This window comes from Sarcophilus harrisii, chromosome 2 (genome assembly GCF_902635505.1).
Source record: "Sarcophilus harrisii chromosome 2, mSarHar1.11, whole genome shotgun sequence".
Classification (NCBI taxonomy): domain Eukaryota; kingdom Metazoa; phylum Chordata; class Mammalia; order Dasyuromorphia; family Dasyuridae; genus Sarcophilus; species Sarcophilus harrisii.
In genome coordinates, this window is record NC_045427.1 from 565,300,060 (window position 1) to 565,319,908 (window position 19,849).

General features: G+C 33.4%; 1 protein-coding gene across 7 annotated transcripts in view; it reads left to right on the forward strand.

Annotated features, from left to right (window-relative positions):
• The window catches only part of ADD3 (adducin 3), a 149,825-nt gene that overhangs the window by 36,789 nt on the left and 93,187 nt on the right, over positions 1-19,849 (forward strand). For all 7 annotated transcript variants that reach the window (XM_023495996.2, XM_031955821.1, XM_031955822.1 and 4 more), the window contains exon 2: positions 17,754-17,827. The gene's annotated coding sequence lies outside the window, so the exon portion shown is untranslated. The remainder of the gene's footprint in view (positions 1-17,753; positions 17,828-19,849) is intronic.

Below are 19,849 nucleotides of genomic sequence, written 5' to 3' on the forward strand. Positions count from 1 at the left end.
TCTTGTCAAAAACACAATCCTTCATATCCATCCTATCTATTTGTAAATAAATAAAATACTGATTACTACTGTGTTTGCAGTTTATAATCTTGGATGTTTTAATATCTTGTCTGTTCTTAAAGACCAACTTGAGAAAGTATCTCGGTGTCCATAAGTTAAGAGAGAGCTCTCTTGGGTATCTCATTAACTCCTATGCATTCCAGCATTCTATGTATATGATTGCCAGATCTATAAATTCAGCCATAATCTCTATAGTTTTTTGTCAGTGACTGCCTGCTGAATATCACTTCAACATTCCAGTTTCAAATCTTTTCTCAACTAGATTGTGTATTAACTTGGCTCTTCTCAGCAATGTAATGATCTGAGACAATTCCAAAAGACTTGTGACGGAAAATTCTTTCTCAGAGAAAGAATTGATGGACTCTGAATGCAGATCGGAGTGTGTGCTTTTTACTTTATTTTTTTTTCCCCATGTTTTTTTTTTCCTTTTGTTCTGTTTTCTTTCACAACATGACTAATATGGAAATGTGTTTTATTTGATTGTGTATGTGTGTGTGTATGTGTGTGTGTATGTGTGTATATATATATATAATCAAATTGCTTATAATCTTAAGAAGACAGGAGGGGAAAGAGTGAGGGAGAAAATTTGGACCTCAAAATTTTATAAAAAATTAATATTAAAAATTGCTTTACATGTAATTGAAAAAAATAAAATACTATTAAAAAAACACTTTCTGAACTGAGGAAATCATTTAACTTCTCAAGGCTTCAGTTTCCTCATCTATAAAGCAAAGGAATTAAATTCAGTGAACTCTGAGGTTCCCGTTAGAGTGATGTCCTACAGACTTTGTTTTAGACAAATAACAAATACAATAAATTGGAATATGTGGTTAGCAGTAGGAGACAGTTGTCAGAGTGGACTGAGTACTGACTTTGGAGACAGAGGACCAGGATTCCAATACTGTATTTGAGAATTACTTACTACTTTATTCACCTTGGGCAAAAAAGCTCCTGGGTCTCATGTATCCTATGTTGTAATGAGGTGGATTGGTTGGCTTCTGGAATTCCTTCTAGCCCTACATTTGTAATCTTCTCTCCAAACAGAAAAAAAAAAAAAAAAAAAGGATTACCTTCATGTTCATTACCCATCCATATTTCCCTATTTCTCAGAATACTACTACTATCCTTCTAGCCACCCAGTCAATCCTGACATTTCCCTTTCCTTCATCCTCCATCTCCTTCTTTTATAACACTGATATCTTCCTTCAGGCCTTCATCATTTCTTACTTAGACTACTGTATGGACTCCTAATTAATCTTCCTGCTTAATTAACTTTCCCCCCTTCCAATATACCTTCTATATAATTGTCAAAGTAGTCCGCATAAGGCATGGGTCTGTTCATTTCATGCTTCTGTTCCAAAATTGCCAGGACTCTCCATACCTACACAATAAAATATGCATTCCTTAAAAAGCTATTGAAATCCCTCCTCAGTCCGAGTTCTGTCTTTCAGCCTTATTTCATACCACTCTCTTTCAGGCAGAGAGTGTGTTTTCGCATGAATGTACAACTAGGACTCAATAATCTCTACACTTAATCCATCTATTTCTAGGTCTCTGCATTCATTTTAATTGTGGCCGATGGCTGGAATGCCTTCCTTCATTTCCAGCTATCTAAATATGTATCTTTTTTCTAAAGGCTAAACTCAAGTGATCCTTTTTCTGTAAAAACCTTACCTGCTCTTTTCACTTCTCGCTATTCTTTCCCTTCTCAAATTTTCTTGTACTATCTTTATTTGTGGCCATATTCTGCTCCTTCTTCCCCCAGTAAAATGCAAATTCAGAGAAGAAGGGCTATTTTGTTTTTGAAATAGAGCCTTAATGAATTTAATAAGCCTTTTAAATTGAAGTAACTTCCAAAAAGCTTCCCAGGTAATGGATGACAGGATCAGAATTAGAGAGAATCCAACTTTTCAGTCTCTTGGCCCAGAACCAACACATAGTCTTGTAACAATCAAAAGGCATTTATTGAACAATTAAGTGTTTGAGACTGGATTTGAACGCATCTCTTCCTGATTCCAGACACATTTCTCTATCCATTGAGCAATTTAATTCCCTTAGAGCTGTTTCTTCTTTTTTTTAATAGCTTTTTATATACAAAACATGCATGAGTAATTTTTCAACATTGTCTCTTGCAAAAACTTCTGTTCCAACTTTTCCCCTTCTTCTCCCCACCCCCGCCCCAGATGGCAGGTAGTCCCATACATGTTAGATATGTTAAAGTATGTGTTAAATACAATATATGTATACATATTTATACAGTTTATCTTGTTGCACAGGAAAGATCAAATTTAGAAAAAAGGTAAAAATAACCTGAGAAGAAAAAAACAAAAATGTAAGCAAACAATAACAGAAAGAATGGAAATGTTATGTTGTGGTCCATACTCATTTCCCAGTGTTCTTTCTCTGGATATAGCTGGTTCTGTTCATTACAGATCGATTGGAACTGATTTGGATCCTGTCATTGTTGAAGAGGGCCATGTCCGTCAGAATTGATCATCATGTAGTATTGTTGTTGAAATGTATAATGATCTCATTTCCTTTAGCATTAGTTCATGTATGTCTCTCCAAGTCTCTCTGTATTCATCCTGCTGATCATTTCTTATAGAACAATAATATTCCATAACATTCATATACCACAATTTACCCAACCATTCTCCAATTGAAGGGCATCCATTCATTTTCCAGTTTCTAGCCACTACAAACAGGGCTGCCACAAACATTTGTACATACAGGTCCCTTTCCTTTCTTTAATATCTCTTTGGGATATAAGCCCAGTAGTAGCACTGCTGGGTCAAAGGGTATGCACAGTTTGATAACTTTTTGGGCATAGTTCCAAATTGCTCTCCAGAGTGGTCGGATCCATTCAACAACTCCACCAACAATGCATCAGTGTCCCAGTTTTCTCACATCCTCTCCAATATTCGTCATTATCTTTTCCTGTCATCTTAGCCAATCTGACAGGTGTGTAGTGGTATCTCAGAGTTGTCTTAATTTGCATTTCTCTGATCAACAATGATTTGGAACACATTTTCATATGACTAGAAATAGTTTCAGTTTCTTCATCTGAAAATTGTCTGTTCATATCCTTTGACCATTTATCACTTGGAAAATGGCTTGATTTCTTAGAGTCAAATCTCTGTATATTTTAGAGGTGAGGCCTTTATCAGAATCTTTAGCTGTAAAAATGTTTTCCCAGTTTATTGCTTCCCTTCTAATCCTGTCTGCATTAGTTTTATTTGTACAAAGGCTTTTTAATTTAATATAATGGAAATTTTCTATTTTATGATCAATAATGACCTCTAGTTATTCTTTGGTCACAAATTCCTTCCTCCTCAACAGGTCTGAGAGGTAAACAATTTTATGTTCTTCTAATTTATTTATAATCTCATTCTTTATGCCTAGATCATAAACCCATTTTGATCTTCTCTTTGTGTACGATGTTAAGTATGGGTCAGTGCCTAGTTTCTGTCATACTGATTTCCAATTTTCCCAGCAATTTTTGTCAAATAATGAATTCTTATCCCAAAGGCTGGGGTCTTTGGGTTTGTCAAAGATTGCTATAGTTATTGACTATTTTGTCCTGTGAACCAACCTATTCCACTGAACAATTAGTCTATTTCTTGAACTAAGTTTCCTTCTGATAGGAATATAGCTAGGCATGTATAAATGGCCATAAACTTTATAATTAGGCAAGACTCATTTGAGTTTTGTTGAAAGACATTTATATAGTGAGAAGCCACTGTACTAGGAGTGAAAATGCTTCATTCAGTTCTAGTCCTGGATCTTATCTTCCTAAATATGACCCAAATTGAGATTGTCTCTGGACTTCAATTTCCTCAACTGTAAAATGAATATAATGTGTAAAACACAAACAACTAATGAATGTATTCAAACTGTAAAATATGACACTTTTTTCTTTTGCCAAACATTACTGTAAATTGGAAGGATAAATTATAGATTCATCTGTTTTCATCTATCCTAGCAAAATTAATTGAATAGTTGCATATTTAATTCATGAATTTCTCAAATGTAGATTACCATCTGGATGATTGATCAAAAAAAAAAACTTTCAGTAATAGACTTTTTTTTTTTTTTACTCAGTCTGATACCTTAAACTTTTTACTTTACATAGTTTGAGGAAAAATAGTTAAATGAAAAATGGTTGAACATGATATTCAGAGATGGATTGCAATAGCTTGTTCTAGGAGAGCAAATTTTAGAGAGTTCAAGGAAAAGTGGATAGTATGATTTCTTCTACAGAAGAAGTCAGACCAGGGAGGATGTTCTGAAGCTTTCAAACAAGAAATTGCAAAAGCAACCAAAGCAGTAATTGCCATAAAGATAAAAATGGAGTTGTCTAAAGAGGTCGGAATATATGAATTAGGAAACTCACTAATGATGTTAGATTTTAAAATGGTTTGTACCAAAAGTGATAGTAGGGAATGTTGGCATACAGGAGTCACTTGACAGTAGGTGCTGGAAATCCAACCCAGACCTGCAGAAGGGATCTCCTCGTGTGAGAGGATGATACAAGGAGACTGAGAGGCAGTTGCTGTTCTTTGCCCTCTTTCCTTTTCCCTCTACCTTCAGTTTATTTCATTCCCACTCTGCAACACCTGTGTCAGCAAAGGCTGCTTTGCAACTCCTTCAGATGTTATGATCCACAGCTGTGAAGGCTCTCAGAGAACTGATCTGCCCCTTAACAAGGGAAGGTAACAAGATGCATACAATATATACGAATACAAAATATGGCATGAACTGGAAGAAAATAGGGATGCTGCTGAATGGAGTGAGAGGAAATCAGAAAATCTTATTGACTGAGCCCACTACGAATGAATGTTACATGATCTCAACTGTGTCTTCACTACAGCAAAGTAATCCTTTTATACTTCCTTAATTGATTTCTTATCCTACTCTCCATAGCAACTGTTTCAAATATTCTCATCTCTCTTCAAGCATCCCATGATACTTTGTGGCCCTACACTCTCAACAGAGGACCTCACCTCACATTTCACTGAGGAAAAAATTGAGTCAGTTCACCAAGTGCTCTCGTTTCCCCTCTTCATCTCATGTAATTCATATATCTTAGCTCATTATTTTCTCTTTCATTCTGATCTCAGATGAACATGATCTTTATGCTTACTAAGGCCAATCACTTAACAGATACCCTTGATCTATATCCCTCACAAAACTTTTTTTATTCATTATCATCCTTACTCTCTTTCATCTTCTCCCTTTATCTACTGGTTCCTTCCCTGAGGTCCTATCCTCTTAAAAAAAACTGTCCCTTGATCTTAGACTATCCACTAGATACTATCTTCTATCTTTCCTTCCCTTTATGGCTGGAATTTCTTAAGAAAACCATTTAATTTCCATGCCTCTCTCTCTCACTTTCTTCTAAATTCTTTGTTTTCTTGCTTCTAACTTAAGCATGCATTCAAATGTTACTACCTACTCCAAAGTTAATAATGATCTATTAATTGAAAAGTCTAATTTTTTTCTCAGACTTTATGCTTATTGACATCTTTGCCGCATTTGATGCTTTTGTTCACCCTGTTGTGCATACTTTTCTCTTTGAGTTTTCCTGATAGTACTTTTTCTTGACGGTTCTCCTACCTGTTTGGTTACTACTTCTCTGTCTCTTTTGCTCGTTCTTCATTCATACCATGTCATTCATTCATGCCATACCTACCTACCTATGTTGGTGTTTCCAACCCTCTGTCTGGAGCCCACTTTTATTTTTGCCTTTTGATAGGTTCTTGGCCTTTTTTTTATGTCATGGACTCTTTTGGCAGTCTGACGAGGCCCATGAACTCCCTTTCAGAATAATCTTTTATATGAATGAAATAAAGTACATAAGATTACTAAGGAAACCATTTCATAGAAATATACATATTAGAACTTTTTTTTTTTTCAGTTCATTGATCTCAGATTAAGAGCCCCAGATAAGTCACTAAGGCGATCTTATCATTTGTATAAGTTAAATTAACATCTTTGTGCAGATGATTTCTAGATCTGTATATTTTCTTCTGTCTCCTGATCTACAGTCAGGCATCTCCAATTATCTCTTAGACATCTTGACCTGGATGCTTATACATATCTCAAATCCCTCATGTCCAAAACAACTTATTATCTTTTCCCCAAACCTTCCCTTCTTTTGAACTTCCCTCTTACTTCCTTGTTGTACTTAAGGGTACCAATAGCCTTCCAGCACCTTTTTGCAACTGACTGTCTTGGACAGTACTAAATTGGACAATTATTAAAAGATTAATTGAATTGTCCGTAGTCATACAATTAGTATGTGTTAGAATCGGGTCTTTAACCCAACTCTTCCTATGTAGCTAAGTAGACACAGTGGATAGAGGTCCACAGTCAGGCAGACTCATAACACATGGCCTCCTAACATTAGCTATATGACCCTGGGGAAGTCATTCAATCTCTGTTTTCCTCGATTTCCTCAACAATAAAATGGGAATACTACCCACCTTGCAGGGTTGTTATGAGACAGGGTTGTTATGAGAATCAAATCAGATATTTGTAAAGCTCTTACCACAGAACCTGGCACATAATAAATAATTAGTAAATGTTTGTTTCCCTCTCTCCTTCCATCCTTTCTTCCATGTTTCCTTAATTTTTATCTGTCAATAGAATAGTCTGCCTCAAGAGGTACTGACTTTCTCCCCTTTTGGAGAATTCAAGAGAAATTTGATGGAGCACTTGTTAGATTTGACATCCAAGGATTTCTTTTTCAGTATGATTTGAACTATATTAAAGCTTCTTAAACTGTGGATCATGATTCTATATCAGATTATGTAACTGAATGTGTGGGGTCATGAAATTATGACTTATCAGTAAATGTTCAATTTGTATATATATTTTATTTACCTATGTAGCCACCATAATGTAAGAATTTCTTGAGCAAAAAGGAGATGTTAATGGGAGAAGTTTAAGAAGTCCTAAACCAAATGACCACTAGGAGTTATATTCAATTCTGAAATTCCATTATTCTATGATGATGCCCTTTTAATGTGTCTAAACAACTCTACAACCATATATCAACATATATCTGATCAATGTGAATATCAGAGGAAAACTTTAATAAATCATCAGATCATTTTTTAAAAATTCTTCCATAGATTTAGTAGAAGGCAGCCAAGAAGTGCTTTTGTATACATTGGCTTCAGCAATATGATTCAGTGACCAAGACCCATTAGAGACCTGGATAGAAGTACTAACTTTATCCAAGGTTATACAACTAATTAATAAGAAAATCTAGATTGTGTTATGAATCAAAAATCTAAACCAAAGATTCTTTTGTGATCTTAGGTAAATCAGTGACTCTTGCTAGGTTTAAATTTCTCTGTTATGAAATTAGGGGGGGTTAGACAAAGTGATTTCTAATTACTTTAGCTTCAAATCATCTGCTCCTCTAATCTTTTCAGTTTTTAAATTCATTAGCTTTATTCATTGGAAAAGGTGGACTTCTTTGCTATATTACTTGCAGTATGATTTTAAATAATGATTTATTTTTAAAGGCAGTAGTTTTCATGGAATCTAACTCAACATACTAGAACTGTATGCACATTTAACAAAATTAACCAAGTGTTTATGTACAGTAGTCCTTATTTTAAATGAATTTTCTGAATTGTAAGTTCTACAGGGCAGGTCAGAAGATTAAGAAGAATATGTCAGAGGTATATTGGAGCTTCAAGTTGTACTAAGGAGGACAACTTCTTAAGCATGGTATCATAAGGAATTTTATAAAAGGCTATATTTTGGTCAGATGATGTAATATCTGGGCTAGCTCTCTGGAGGATCTCGGGACCAGCCTTGGTCTTAAAGGAAGAGTAAAGTAGGCAGGAGAGGAGGATGGTCAAAGATGAAATGTCTCTATTTCCAGTCCTCTGAGCCCTTAAATGCAATTCTTTAATTTCACTACCCCCCCTAACCCATCTAAATTCCATGTTGTTATTCCATCATCATTCTATATGACAAAATATTTTTCTTTTGTTCATGTTTTTGTTCACTCCTATTTTTATTGTTAAACCCCAAGATCCTTTGTATAGGATTGCTTTTCAGCCATTCTGGTCATATATCAAAAATGCCTACATATGTTGTAGAGGACCACAGATATTGTGGAACTCTGAGAAAAGTGTACTTGAAGCAAAAATACTTACAGCACAAAGTGTTAACTCAGTGTGATTGATGAGATGATGATTCTCTAGTTCACACATACTTAGTGTGCTGTAATGATGTAATCATACTGAGGTATTTAAGGGTATTTAAGTATTTAATTCTAGAGAGCTAGTCCAGATATCACCTTCTACATAATTAATTTTATTAAATGTGCATACAGTTCTAGTATGTTCACCTTCTACATAAAGTACTTTCTGATCCTTCAAGCTTCCAGTTGCCTCCCCCTAAAATTATAATTTGTATTTATTTTTACATATTTATATGTGTAACAGATATGGATCAAGAGAATTTTCCCCCCACCTTCATTTCATATGTGCACATATTTGACTTTTTTCCCCGATAGAGTTCTTAAGAATAGGTACTGTTGACTTTTTGTTTTATGTCTAGCACAGTGTATAGCAGATAATAGGTACTTAATAAGTGCTTTATAATAATATAATACATTAATATTATAGCATATTATATATGTAGCTAAAATTGATTGATTCATTGTCATTAATAAGAAATTGACAATTTTCTTTTGTACTTGAATAAACAAATTGGCTTAAACTTTAAAAAAAAATAGCCTTTTAATTTTCAGCATATGTGCAAAGATAGTTTTCAACATTTACCCTCACAATACTTTGTGTTCCAAATTTTTCTTCCTCTTTTCCCCTTATTCCTCCCCCAGGCAACAAGTAATCCAATATATGTTAAATGTGAGCAATTTTACTTTTTTTCCATATTTATCATGTGGCACAAGGAAAAGCAGATCAAAAAGGAAAAAAAAAATAGAAAGAAAAAAAAAGCAGGCAAACAACAACAAAAAAAGTGAAAATACTATGTTGTGAATCACATTCCCACTGTCCTCTTTCTGGATATAGAGGGCTCTCTCCATCACAAGTCTATTGGAATTGTTGGCTTAAATTTTGAAGCCAATTCTAATCTTTTGGATGAGATACAAATAGATGTTATGTGAATAGATTCCATTATTTAGTTACCACAAGAGATATTTTTCAGTAATAGGAAAGCAATTTGACTTTACCCTAATCTAAAATTGTTCTATAACATTTTAGGAAAATTGCTTATCTGGGGTCAATCATGATTTATCCTGGTTCAGTGATAAAGAAGATTGATTTAATTAATTCCTTACCAAGAGAGGAAGGAAAGAAATAGTTTGTTTTTGTTTGATCTTGGTGTGATCTGGGAAACATTTGTGTTTTTTGCAAGGCCTGTCTAATTTCTAATCTAATTGCATATTGTTTCTGAAACTTGGAATACTTTGCTCCTTTTACAAATGCTTTTCTCCCCTTTTTTTGTTCTATTATGTTTTATATTTTTTGTAGATGTAGACTCAAAACAAAAAGGACCATGTCCTATTTCATTATGTCAAGAATAGTTTCTATAATTGAAAATTTTAAAACACAACTTTTAAGGTCAAATGTCTTAGAACTTTTTCCCCCTAAAATTTTTTAAGGAAACAAAAGATTAGCAAAGTCTCCTTAGAAATGCCACTTGATTTTTTTAAAAGCCACACAGCAAATAAATTTAAAGGTAAATATGTGTATATTGCTAAGGTTCTAATAAGAGGGGTTAAAGATGATCACTGATCAAAGAGCTGAAGAAAGAGAAGGGAAAGGAATCAGGAAATAACTGTTTATGTGAAAAAGATTTGGGGAGTTTTGGTTCACCGCTAGTTTCCATATCAATTAACTGGATGATATAACAGCAAAAGAAAATTAGTAGGATCTTATGCTGCTTTGAGAGGCATAGAATTTAGAACATAGGAGGTGATCATTCCTTCTTAGTCAGATCACATCTGGAATACTGTATTCATTAGCAAGTACAAAAGTCCTTTATCCAGAAGAGAGTAATATGGATATTAAAAGGGCTGAAGACCATATCTTGTCAGTACTAATTGAAGGACTTAGGAATGCATATTCATCCTAAAGAAGAAGAGACTTAGAAGTGAGAAAAATGATTTTCAAATATTTGAAGGATTTATATGTGGGAAATGGATTAAAGTTGTGCTAATGTGTAGAAGGCAAAATCAAGACCAATAGAAATAAGTTGTATCCGAGGCAAATTTAGGCTTTGATATAAAGGGAAAAAAAAAAACTTTCCTAATAATTGAAATTGTCGGAAAGTGGGGAAAATGCCTTGGAAAGTAGTGGGTTCCTCCTTACTAGAAATTCCTTTAATGAATTCTAGATGACCACCTGTTTGGGATTTTGTAGAAAGAATTCTTGGTCTAATAAAAGGTGACCATGACTGTAATATTCTCTCTAAAAGGTAATGTTCTCTTGTTGGGTTTTCTTGGGGTCTCTGAAGGCAGCCTTCATTTCAGTTCAGTAATCACTACAAATGCAGCCAGGTGTTAAAGTCCAAATCCTTTATTGTTTCCTTCAAAGTCCTATGTCCTTCACTTTGGGCTCGGCTAGTTGTCTAGAGGCCTTCCGGATCTTGGTTTCAGTGGAGAAGCGAAGGAGGAGAGCCTGCCACTACTTCTCTGTCTTCTCTCGTTCTGATTCTGGCTGAGTTTGTCTGAGCTTATATGGCTATCAAAGGTGTGAATCTTGTAGAACTAAAGTAAGAACTACTAAGTTCATGTACTGAACTAGAGAACTGTTAAGCACCATGCTAAATTAGATAACTATTGTCTCTATCAATTCCACTGACATAGTACCTTGTAAGAATCCTTTGTTTCAAGTTCAGGGTTCTGGCCCATAACACATGCTCTCTGAGTTTTGTGCTGAAATCTTATTGATCTCTTTGCTTCTAGTTTCCTTTTTCCAAATTATCCTCCACACAAGCTGCCAAATTGAGCTTTCTAAAGTATCAAATAAGATTATGGCATTCTTTTGTTCAAGAACCTTTAGTGGCATCTAATTACTTCTAAAAAAAAAAAAAAAAACTACAAACTTGCTTTTTTTAGTATTTAAATCTATCTTACTGTGCTGATTTCACACCTTTCCCCCTCATATATGCTGTTTATGCCAAATTGGCCCATTCTTCCCTTTACATGGCATTTCATCTTCTATCTTCATGTTTCTTCCTCCTTAATTCTGTTGAATTACCTAGCTCCCTTCAATGATCAGTTGAAGTATAATGAGGCCTTTTCTGATGTCTCTTTTTAGTGTTGTTTATCCCCTGCCTCTTGAAATTACTTAATATTTTATGTTGCCTTATTTTTGGACATGCAATTTCTCAATTAAGATATTAAAGGAGAATTTTTTGCCTTTGTATTTCCCTCACCTGGAAAGAATATAGTGAATTGTAAATGCTTACTATGTGTTTTTTAATGTATTTGAATTCTGAATCTGTAAACTGAGGCTTAAGTGAAGTGATTTCCCTAATAATTCAAAGCTTGTGAGTGGCAAAGACTGAACTCAAGAACTGAAGTAGTCTTCTCATTATTGGTGCAGTGTTCTTTGGGAAATTTTATAACAGGTTTGCTTCAGTTATTTGTAATTCCTAATTAAGTCAATATTATTTTAGCAGACTTGACATTAAACAACTTTATTAGTTTTCCCATTCATATCAACTCTACTGAAATAGTCCTGGTTGTATGGAACCAATTAAAAAAATTTTTAAGTATTTGTTACACTTGAAATTACAAAATATATACTTTAATAAAAGTACATCTTCAAAATAGTATATTAATGGAATTCTTAAGATTAATCTGGTTTGGACGTATTAAGGAAAGGATCGTTTGAGACAATGGCAAAAATTCCAGCCCAATGAAGAGAGGGGCAATCTCGCTATACTCAAAGATCCTTACCAGTTCCTCCTCCCCCTGCCAGTCTTCTTTTCATAGATTCCCAAGCACCACAGGGAATGTTTGGATGGTAGCTACAACCATAGAGAGGATGGAATTTTAATTAAGTTATTTTTGGTTCTTTCCAGACCTGTATCTTTGTTAGAAAGTTGTTTGCATTCCTGTGGGCCAAAGTATAAGGAAATGATCCGTATTAACAATTTCCAATTATTTCCTCAAGGGTTCCTTTATTGGCAAACTCCTTTAATGTCTTTGTTTATAAGAGAGAGAAAAATGACTCGGAGCATTACTTGATCTCCATGACCGATCTTATATATTTTCTTCCCCAGTTTTCTTATTCAGTTATAACCCAAGATGATAAGCTATGTTCTGTGACAATTTTATCCTTTCTCATTATTCTTTCAACAATAATTGCCCAAGATCTGGTTTGTTTCTCAGAGTATTTCTCTGGGGTTCTCTTAACCCTGTTCAGAATACTAGAACTGGACAGGATTTTGATTAACTCAAGTATCCCTTAATTCTTTCTTGATATAAGTAGGAGTCACTTAAAACCTTTGAAGTAATGTTATATGAAATGGATTGGTTTGAGTAAAAAAGATATAATAATCATTATACCAATAGCAATATTCAATTAGTAAGCAGTGAGAAATGATGAGTGATTCCTTTAAGGTCTGTATCTCTGATGGTAAAGATGACCCCATGATTCAAATATCCAAACATTATAGAAATAAAAGAGAGGAAAAAGCAACCTTTATCATGCCTAAAGAATTCCCATTGGACTATAGATGGTGGGAGAAATTGTTATAAGGAACTTTATAAACATAAATATAGTAAATAATAGCCCTCAAATGTATCTTCTAAGATCACCTTTAAATACTAACTGGAAAATCTGGCCACAGAATCAACCCTCTTCAGTTTTATGAATCAATTTTTTTTTTAAATTAAAAAGCCACTTACAAAACAAATGCAGCAAGAAATATCCCCTATGTTCAGTAAAGTGTTTATTTATGAAGCAATTAAACAATCAGCAAGTAACAGCAAAGCAGAATAGCATTTTATGAAAAAAATTTATGCATAGAAATATCATTAACAAAAATTTGATTTTTTTTAAAAACATTGCTATTAGTATAAGTATTTTCTTTAAAAATTTTTATAGATACATTTTAGTTTTATATTATTTTCATTTCGGAATATCCCAAAAGTAGTCCCCTATTACAAAGAATAAAAAAGGAAAGAATGAAACAATGTAAAATCACTGGGGGCTGATTGTATAAACATACTGACAGTATGTTCAATGCTTCATGTATAATCTCCTGCTTATATTAAAAGAAAATGTCTTTCCTCTTAAAAAATTTTTTTTCATTAATAGGCATTTATTTTCTCTTTTTCCCTCTTGTTCCCTTCATTGAAAAAGAAAAAGAAAAACACAACTCTTGTAATGCATATGCAATCAAGCAAAGCAAATTCTGCCTTGGCCAGGCCTAAAAAATGTATGTTTCATTCTGCATTTTGAATGCAATACTTTTCTGTCAGGAAGAAGCTAGTGGTGTGATTCATTATTGGTCCTCAGGAATTGTGACTGGTCATTGCATTGATCAGAGAGAGTTAAACCTTTCAGTGTTGTTTGTCTTAATGTTATTGCAAAAAAAAAAAATCTTCATTCTATATCAGATCATCCAAGAATTTCTACATTTTTCTGAAATTATCCTTTTTGTTGTTTCTTATACCACAATAGTATTTCATTACATTCATATATTATGATTTGTATAGCCATGGTTAAATACTTCCTTAATTCCTAATTCTTTGCCACTACAAAAGAGCTTACTACTTCTTTTCTAATTTTGTCTTCATTGGCATAGTTTGTGCAAAAACTTTTAAATTGTATATGATCATAATTATTTATTCATGTTATCTTTGGTGATAATTTTTATCCTTCCTTTAGTCATGAGATGCTTTTTTTACAACTCTTTTCCAGGACCAACATTGTTCATTATAATTGCTATAATTATATTTATCATATAATTATTTTTAAATATATTACTTATATAATTATATATTAATTTAAAATATAATTATGCTTACATATAATTATATTTATATCTACTTTTATTTTTTTGTTTTCCTTTTTTTTTTTTTTTTTTTTTTTGGCTGAGGCAATTGGGGTTAAATGACTTGTCCAAAATCACACAGCTAGAAAGTGTTACATGTCTGAGATCAGATTTGAACTCAGGTACTCCCAACTTCAGGGCTAGTGTTCTACCCACTGTGCCACTTAGCTGCCCCTTGTTTTCCTTTTTTTTTTTTTTTTATATATTGTTGTAGTTATTGAGTTACTAAATGGCATAGAATGAAGAATTTGGAGTCAGGAAGACATGAGTTCAAATCCCTAATTGTCTGACCCTGATTAAATAATTTAACCTCTCTGTGCCTCAGTTTCATCTATAAAAATGGGAATAATCATAGCATCTACCTCTCAGGGTTATTGTGAGAATGAAAAGAGATCGCATATATAAATTACTTAAGATGCTTTATAAAAGCTAGCTATTATTTTCTTTCTTGGTTTTGTTTATTTCACTTTATATTAGTTCAGATAAGGCTTTTTTGAACTCTTTCTATTCATTCTCTTAAGGCCACTCACAGACCTAATTGCAGTACTGGTTGACATGGAAATTTAACTTTCTGATTTTGCCTGGTTTTCTTCTCCTTTGGCAAACTGATGGCTCTTAGCTCCCAGGGCTCCCCAAGAACTGATATCCTCAGAAGCAGAAATTATTTGTTTCCTTCCTCTTCCCTTTCCTCCATGTCCAAATGTAGTCATCATTCTTAGCTATAGTATTATTCAGCTGATTTACTATTTTTTGTGATTGTTAATCACCTCTTTGCATTTAGAAGCATAATATTTTTATTTTTTGAGTAATTAATATCCCTTTCAGGGATGTCCTAAATAATTGGACAGCAAAGTCATTTTATGTGAAACTTTGCAAAACTGAAGCACTTAAAAACTACTAAAATGATTATCTATTTTTTTTAAAAATTGAATCCATCTATAATAATAATTATCATAATATGGAAACAGCCTTTTTCCCCTTTTAAGTTTGGTAGGATGCTTCCCAGACTACGTAGTCTTCCCTTTTCCCTTCCTTGAACTCCATCCCAAATGCCACTTGCAATCTTGAGATAGGTCTAGAAAATATCAGTTGGGATATCGTCTAGATAGCTTTACCAGTTGGTAAAAATTGTGGGAAGAAGTAGCTGAGCCTGGAACTGTCTTTTTGTTGACCCCTTACCTGCCAAAAATCCCTTTGTCTCTCTAAAGATCTAATTTTCTTTCTGAAAATATTTCACATGCCTCTTTATACTTGAATGTCTTATCTTTTTCATTTCAAGTTAAGCTCAGAATTTTTAGGGTAGGTCACCTGGATCTCATTCTAGTTTTCATTGATTTTTGAGTGTTTTCCATGGGTACAGTGTAGTCTTACATTATTTGAATTCCGTTCCTTTGTATTTGAGGGTGTTTCTTCTTATCACATGCAGAACATGTTTCTGAATTTATTTATTTATTTGGCGAGGTAATCAGGGTAAGGGACTTGCCCAGGATCACACAGATAATAAATATCAATAAATATCTGGTCTAGGACCAGATTTAAACTCAGATTCTCTTGAGTCCTTAGCCAGTGCTCTACCCTAGAACTGCCTAAGTTAGAGGCACTACCACTAGCTGCCCCTGAATTGAATGTGCAGCCTTAGGTTTTTTTTTCCCTTAAAGTGATCTGTGAATACATTCAGTTAGTATTTCATTTACTATTTTAAGAAGTTCTAGACAGTTCTCTCATTTCCTGCCATGGTTTTAAGGTATTTTGTCCTGTTATATTTTTCTGGGAGACCTGTGGCACCTAGGTTATCTCTTAAGTAACTTGTCTTCAAGATCAAAATGTTTTGCTTGTATAGTGAACTTATTTTCTTTTAATGTTATTGCTTTATTCTCTTCTTCTAGATTGCCCTTCATTCTGTATATCTGCATTTCTGATCTATTGTTCTCTCCTTTTGTTTTTTTGGTGAGACATTATCTCTGATTCCCATTTTCCTATTCTACCCTATACTTATGCTGTGTAGGACATAAATTGCCCTTTCATAATTATAATTTCTCTTTTGAACCACTCAGAAACAGCATGTTTTAGTTCCATGTTCTCAAATTCCGCAGGGTCTTCAGGTTCATCAAATATTTCATTATTTTCCTTTGTTTCCTTTGCTATTTATAGATATTTGAATTCATTGTCTAGATCTGGAAGCTACACTTCTTGCTGTTAATGATTTCCCTGTTGACTTATGTGCTAATGTTCAAGATCTTTTGAATTTTCTTCTTCCTGAGCTTGATTATTTCAGTTTTTTTTCTTCCCTTATTTTTCTATACTAATCACTTTCTGCATCTTTCACATATTAATTTGTTTAGGGGCCAAATATCAGCTTAACCTTCTTTCATACTAGGCACTCCATGTTACACCACCCTCAATTCCTGCCATTAAGTGCTTTTTGGGTGAACAGAATTGGCTCCATCTGCATTGAGTATTTTCTCCCAAGCTTAGTGGAGTGGCACATGGTGCATCCAACCTCTACTCCCTACCTACAGCCTTGCTACATAGAAACTGTGATCTGTTGAGGTGTCCCATCCTGCTCCCTCTGTTCCTCCACTCTCTGACATGTCATGCTTGGTTCTAGAAGGTTGATTTTTGTAGTTTAGGTCTCTGAGGATCTGGGAAGAGGTGGGATAGGATACAATGTTTCCAGTTCAGACACATATCCTGCTACTTTCCCATTGTTTTTAGCTCTCCCATAGAGAACTTTCGCAGCACAGAAAGCTGTCTGCTATTGTCCTGGCTTACTTTACTTTACTTTAGTAAAGTCTCTACTTTAAGTAGTCTAGAGTCCACTTTCTTAGACTATATAGATCAGGGGTCCTCAAACTACAGTCGCAGGCCAGATGTGGCAGCTGAGGACGTTTATCCCTCTCACCCAGGTCTATGAAGTTTCTTTATTTAAAGGCCCACAAAACAAAGTTTTTGTTTTTACTATAGTCCGGCCAACAGTCTGAGGGACAGTGAACTGGCCCCCTATTTAAAAATTTTGAGGACCCCTGTGATTGTGATGCTATATGGGGTCTTATAAGTAAATGTGGGATCCTATAACTGAATGTGGGGGTTATAAAATTATGATTTATTATCAGTAGATGTTTGATTTTGTGTACCTGTTTCATATATCTATATACCTGGGGTCATGTAAAATTCTCAGGCAAAAAGGAGTTGCAAGTGGAAAAAAATTAAGAAACCCTGGTCCAGAGTACTGCAGAATTATGCTGGCTATCTCTCCTAGTCTGAGTAAATGTCCATAGCCTGGAATCAGGCACCAAAAAAGGGAAAGGAGACTAGGGTTAATGTGGCTCTCTTAATACAGCCTCATTGCTGATAATATGAGGTGACATAGAAGGATACTGAGTGAGCTCAATGTAGATATTAGTTCTTAGGTTTGTTTTTCAACTTTTTTTTTTTTTTTATTCCATGGATGTTAAATCAAGGAAACAGCTAATTTGTTTTAATCTTCAGCTCATAATTCCTGTTTTGAGGGGTTGAGAGAATCAGAGAAATTCCTAAGCTTCCATCTTGTCTAATCACATAACCCAGAAGCTATATCTCTTGTTAGGTGATTGGGAAATGGATTTTTTAATTCTTTCTCTATTTTGTTTTAGGTCTTCAGTGATCCAAAGTTGGGTTCCAGAATAAAGCTAAGAATTCATGTCCTGGGTGAAAAAACAAGAGCCAGGTAAAGTAAATAAACAATATATTCCTCTTAGTGTCTATGTCATGATATAGTTGCTTGATATTCAGTATAAGAGTAAATTATTTCATCATTTGAGAAAAATTAGCTTAATAAATAGAGGAAAATATAAATCTCCAATTTTAAATGTGAATATATTAAATAACTTAGGAAAATTAAAAAAGAAAGGCAATTTGAAAAAGAAAATAAGAGCCCGCAATCTCTTGCTATAAAAAAAAATTTAAAAAACAAAGTCATACACAGAATAAAAATGAGAACAAGTGAATCCAAAAAACCAGAAGATGCAATGTGTTCAATCATTTCAGTTGTCTCTGACTCTTCATAACTTCATTTAGAGTTTTATTGGAAGACATTGGCGAGGTTTGCCATTTTCTTCTCCAGCTCATTTTATAAATGAGCAAACTGAGGCAAACAGGATTAAGTGACTTGACCAGGGTCACATAGCCAGTATCAGAGGACATATTTGAACTCAGGTCTTCCTTCCTCCAAGCCTAGTACTCTACCCCAATATCATTCAGCTGCCTAATCATGCTATCAGGCAAATAAAAAATAAACTTTCAAAACATTTTAAAAAAGATAAATAAGGAAGCTACTTTATTATGAAAGGAATTGGTAGACAACAAATCAATATCGATATTATATTCAGTTGTTTAAGATGCCTAGGCACCAAAATTCATAAAGGAACACTAGTAGTACAGTAGTAACAAATTTCAGGGTCCCCCTTCTAGTTTTGGGAGCCTAATAGAAAGATGAAGGGAAAAATATGGAACGGAAAAAATTGCTAGTGAAATTAGAGTTAAGAACATGACGTCTTCTAAAGGGACTACTAAAACATATATATATATATATATTTTTTTTTTTCATTCCATGTAGAATTTTAAAAGAATTATCCATGTATTTGGGGATGGAGATATTACAAATAAAGGGAAAAGATAGAAATAGTAAGTAAATACTTTATAAATACCATAATACAATAAAAATAGCAATTAATTCAGGTATTCCAAACAAAAGATAAACATGGAAATGGAGACTTAACAATGAAATCCTAAATTACAAGGGGATCAAAAAACAGATCATTAAAAGAACAAAATATTAAAATTTCTGGGAAGCTCACAAGGAGGTTAGAAATCACATATCTACAAACATACATTAAGAAAATAGAAAAAAGAGGGAATTAACTAACTGATTATAAATTTTAAAAATTAGAAAATGAACACAAAAGAAGATATTAAAGTAGAAAAAATATAAAAATGAAGAATAAAACTAAAAAAAGAGGTTCTTTGAAGGGACTAATAACATTTATAAACTTTTAGCCAATCTAATTGGCAGGAAATGAATTGAACAAAATAGCAAATAAATAAATAAAATCGCAATAAAATCAGAACTAAAAAAAATGAATAATGAGAACCTATTATATATACTTATATACTAATAAAACTGAGAACACAAAAAAAATTGAAACACCTCAAAAATATATAACTTAGACTAACAGAAAGCCAAATATAGTCCAAACACTTAACCAGTGTTTGGACTATATTAACCAAAGCATAAAAGTAGAACTTCAGACCAATATCATTAATGAATATCAATTCAGAATTTTTAAATAAAATCCTATCAAATAGATTATAGTGATTTGCCCAAGAAATCCTTCTTCTGGATCACATTTAATTTATTTCAGGGATTTGAGAACGGCTCACTGAAAGGAAAACTATCAAAATAATCAAATTAAAAATACAAACATGCAAAACTACATTATTGCAAGAAATGTGAGAAAAGCCTTTGACAACATTCAATACTAAGTTATGATAAAACCTGTATAAACTATGAGTAGAGAGGGACTTTTTAAAAAATATCTATTTAACATCAAAAGCAAGTATCATATGCAATGGAGATACTCTATTTCCCATATAAAATTCAACAGATTAAAAAAATGCCTAGTCCTCCTCATTTTTACTTGATATAGTCTTAGAAAGGCTAGGAATAGTAATAAGAGAAGAGAAAATTGCA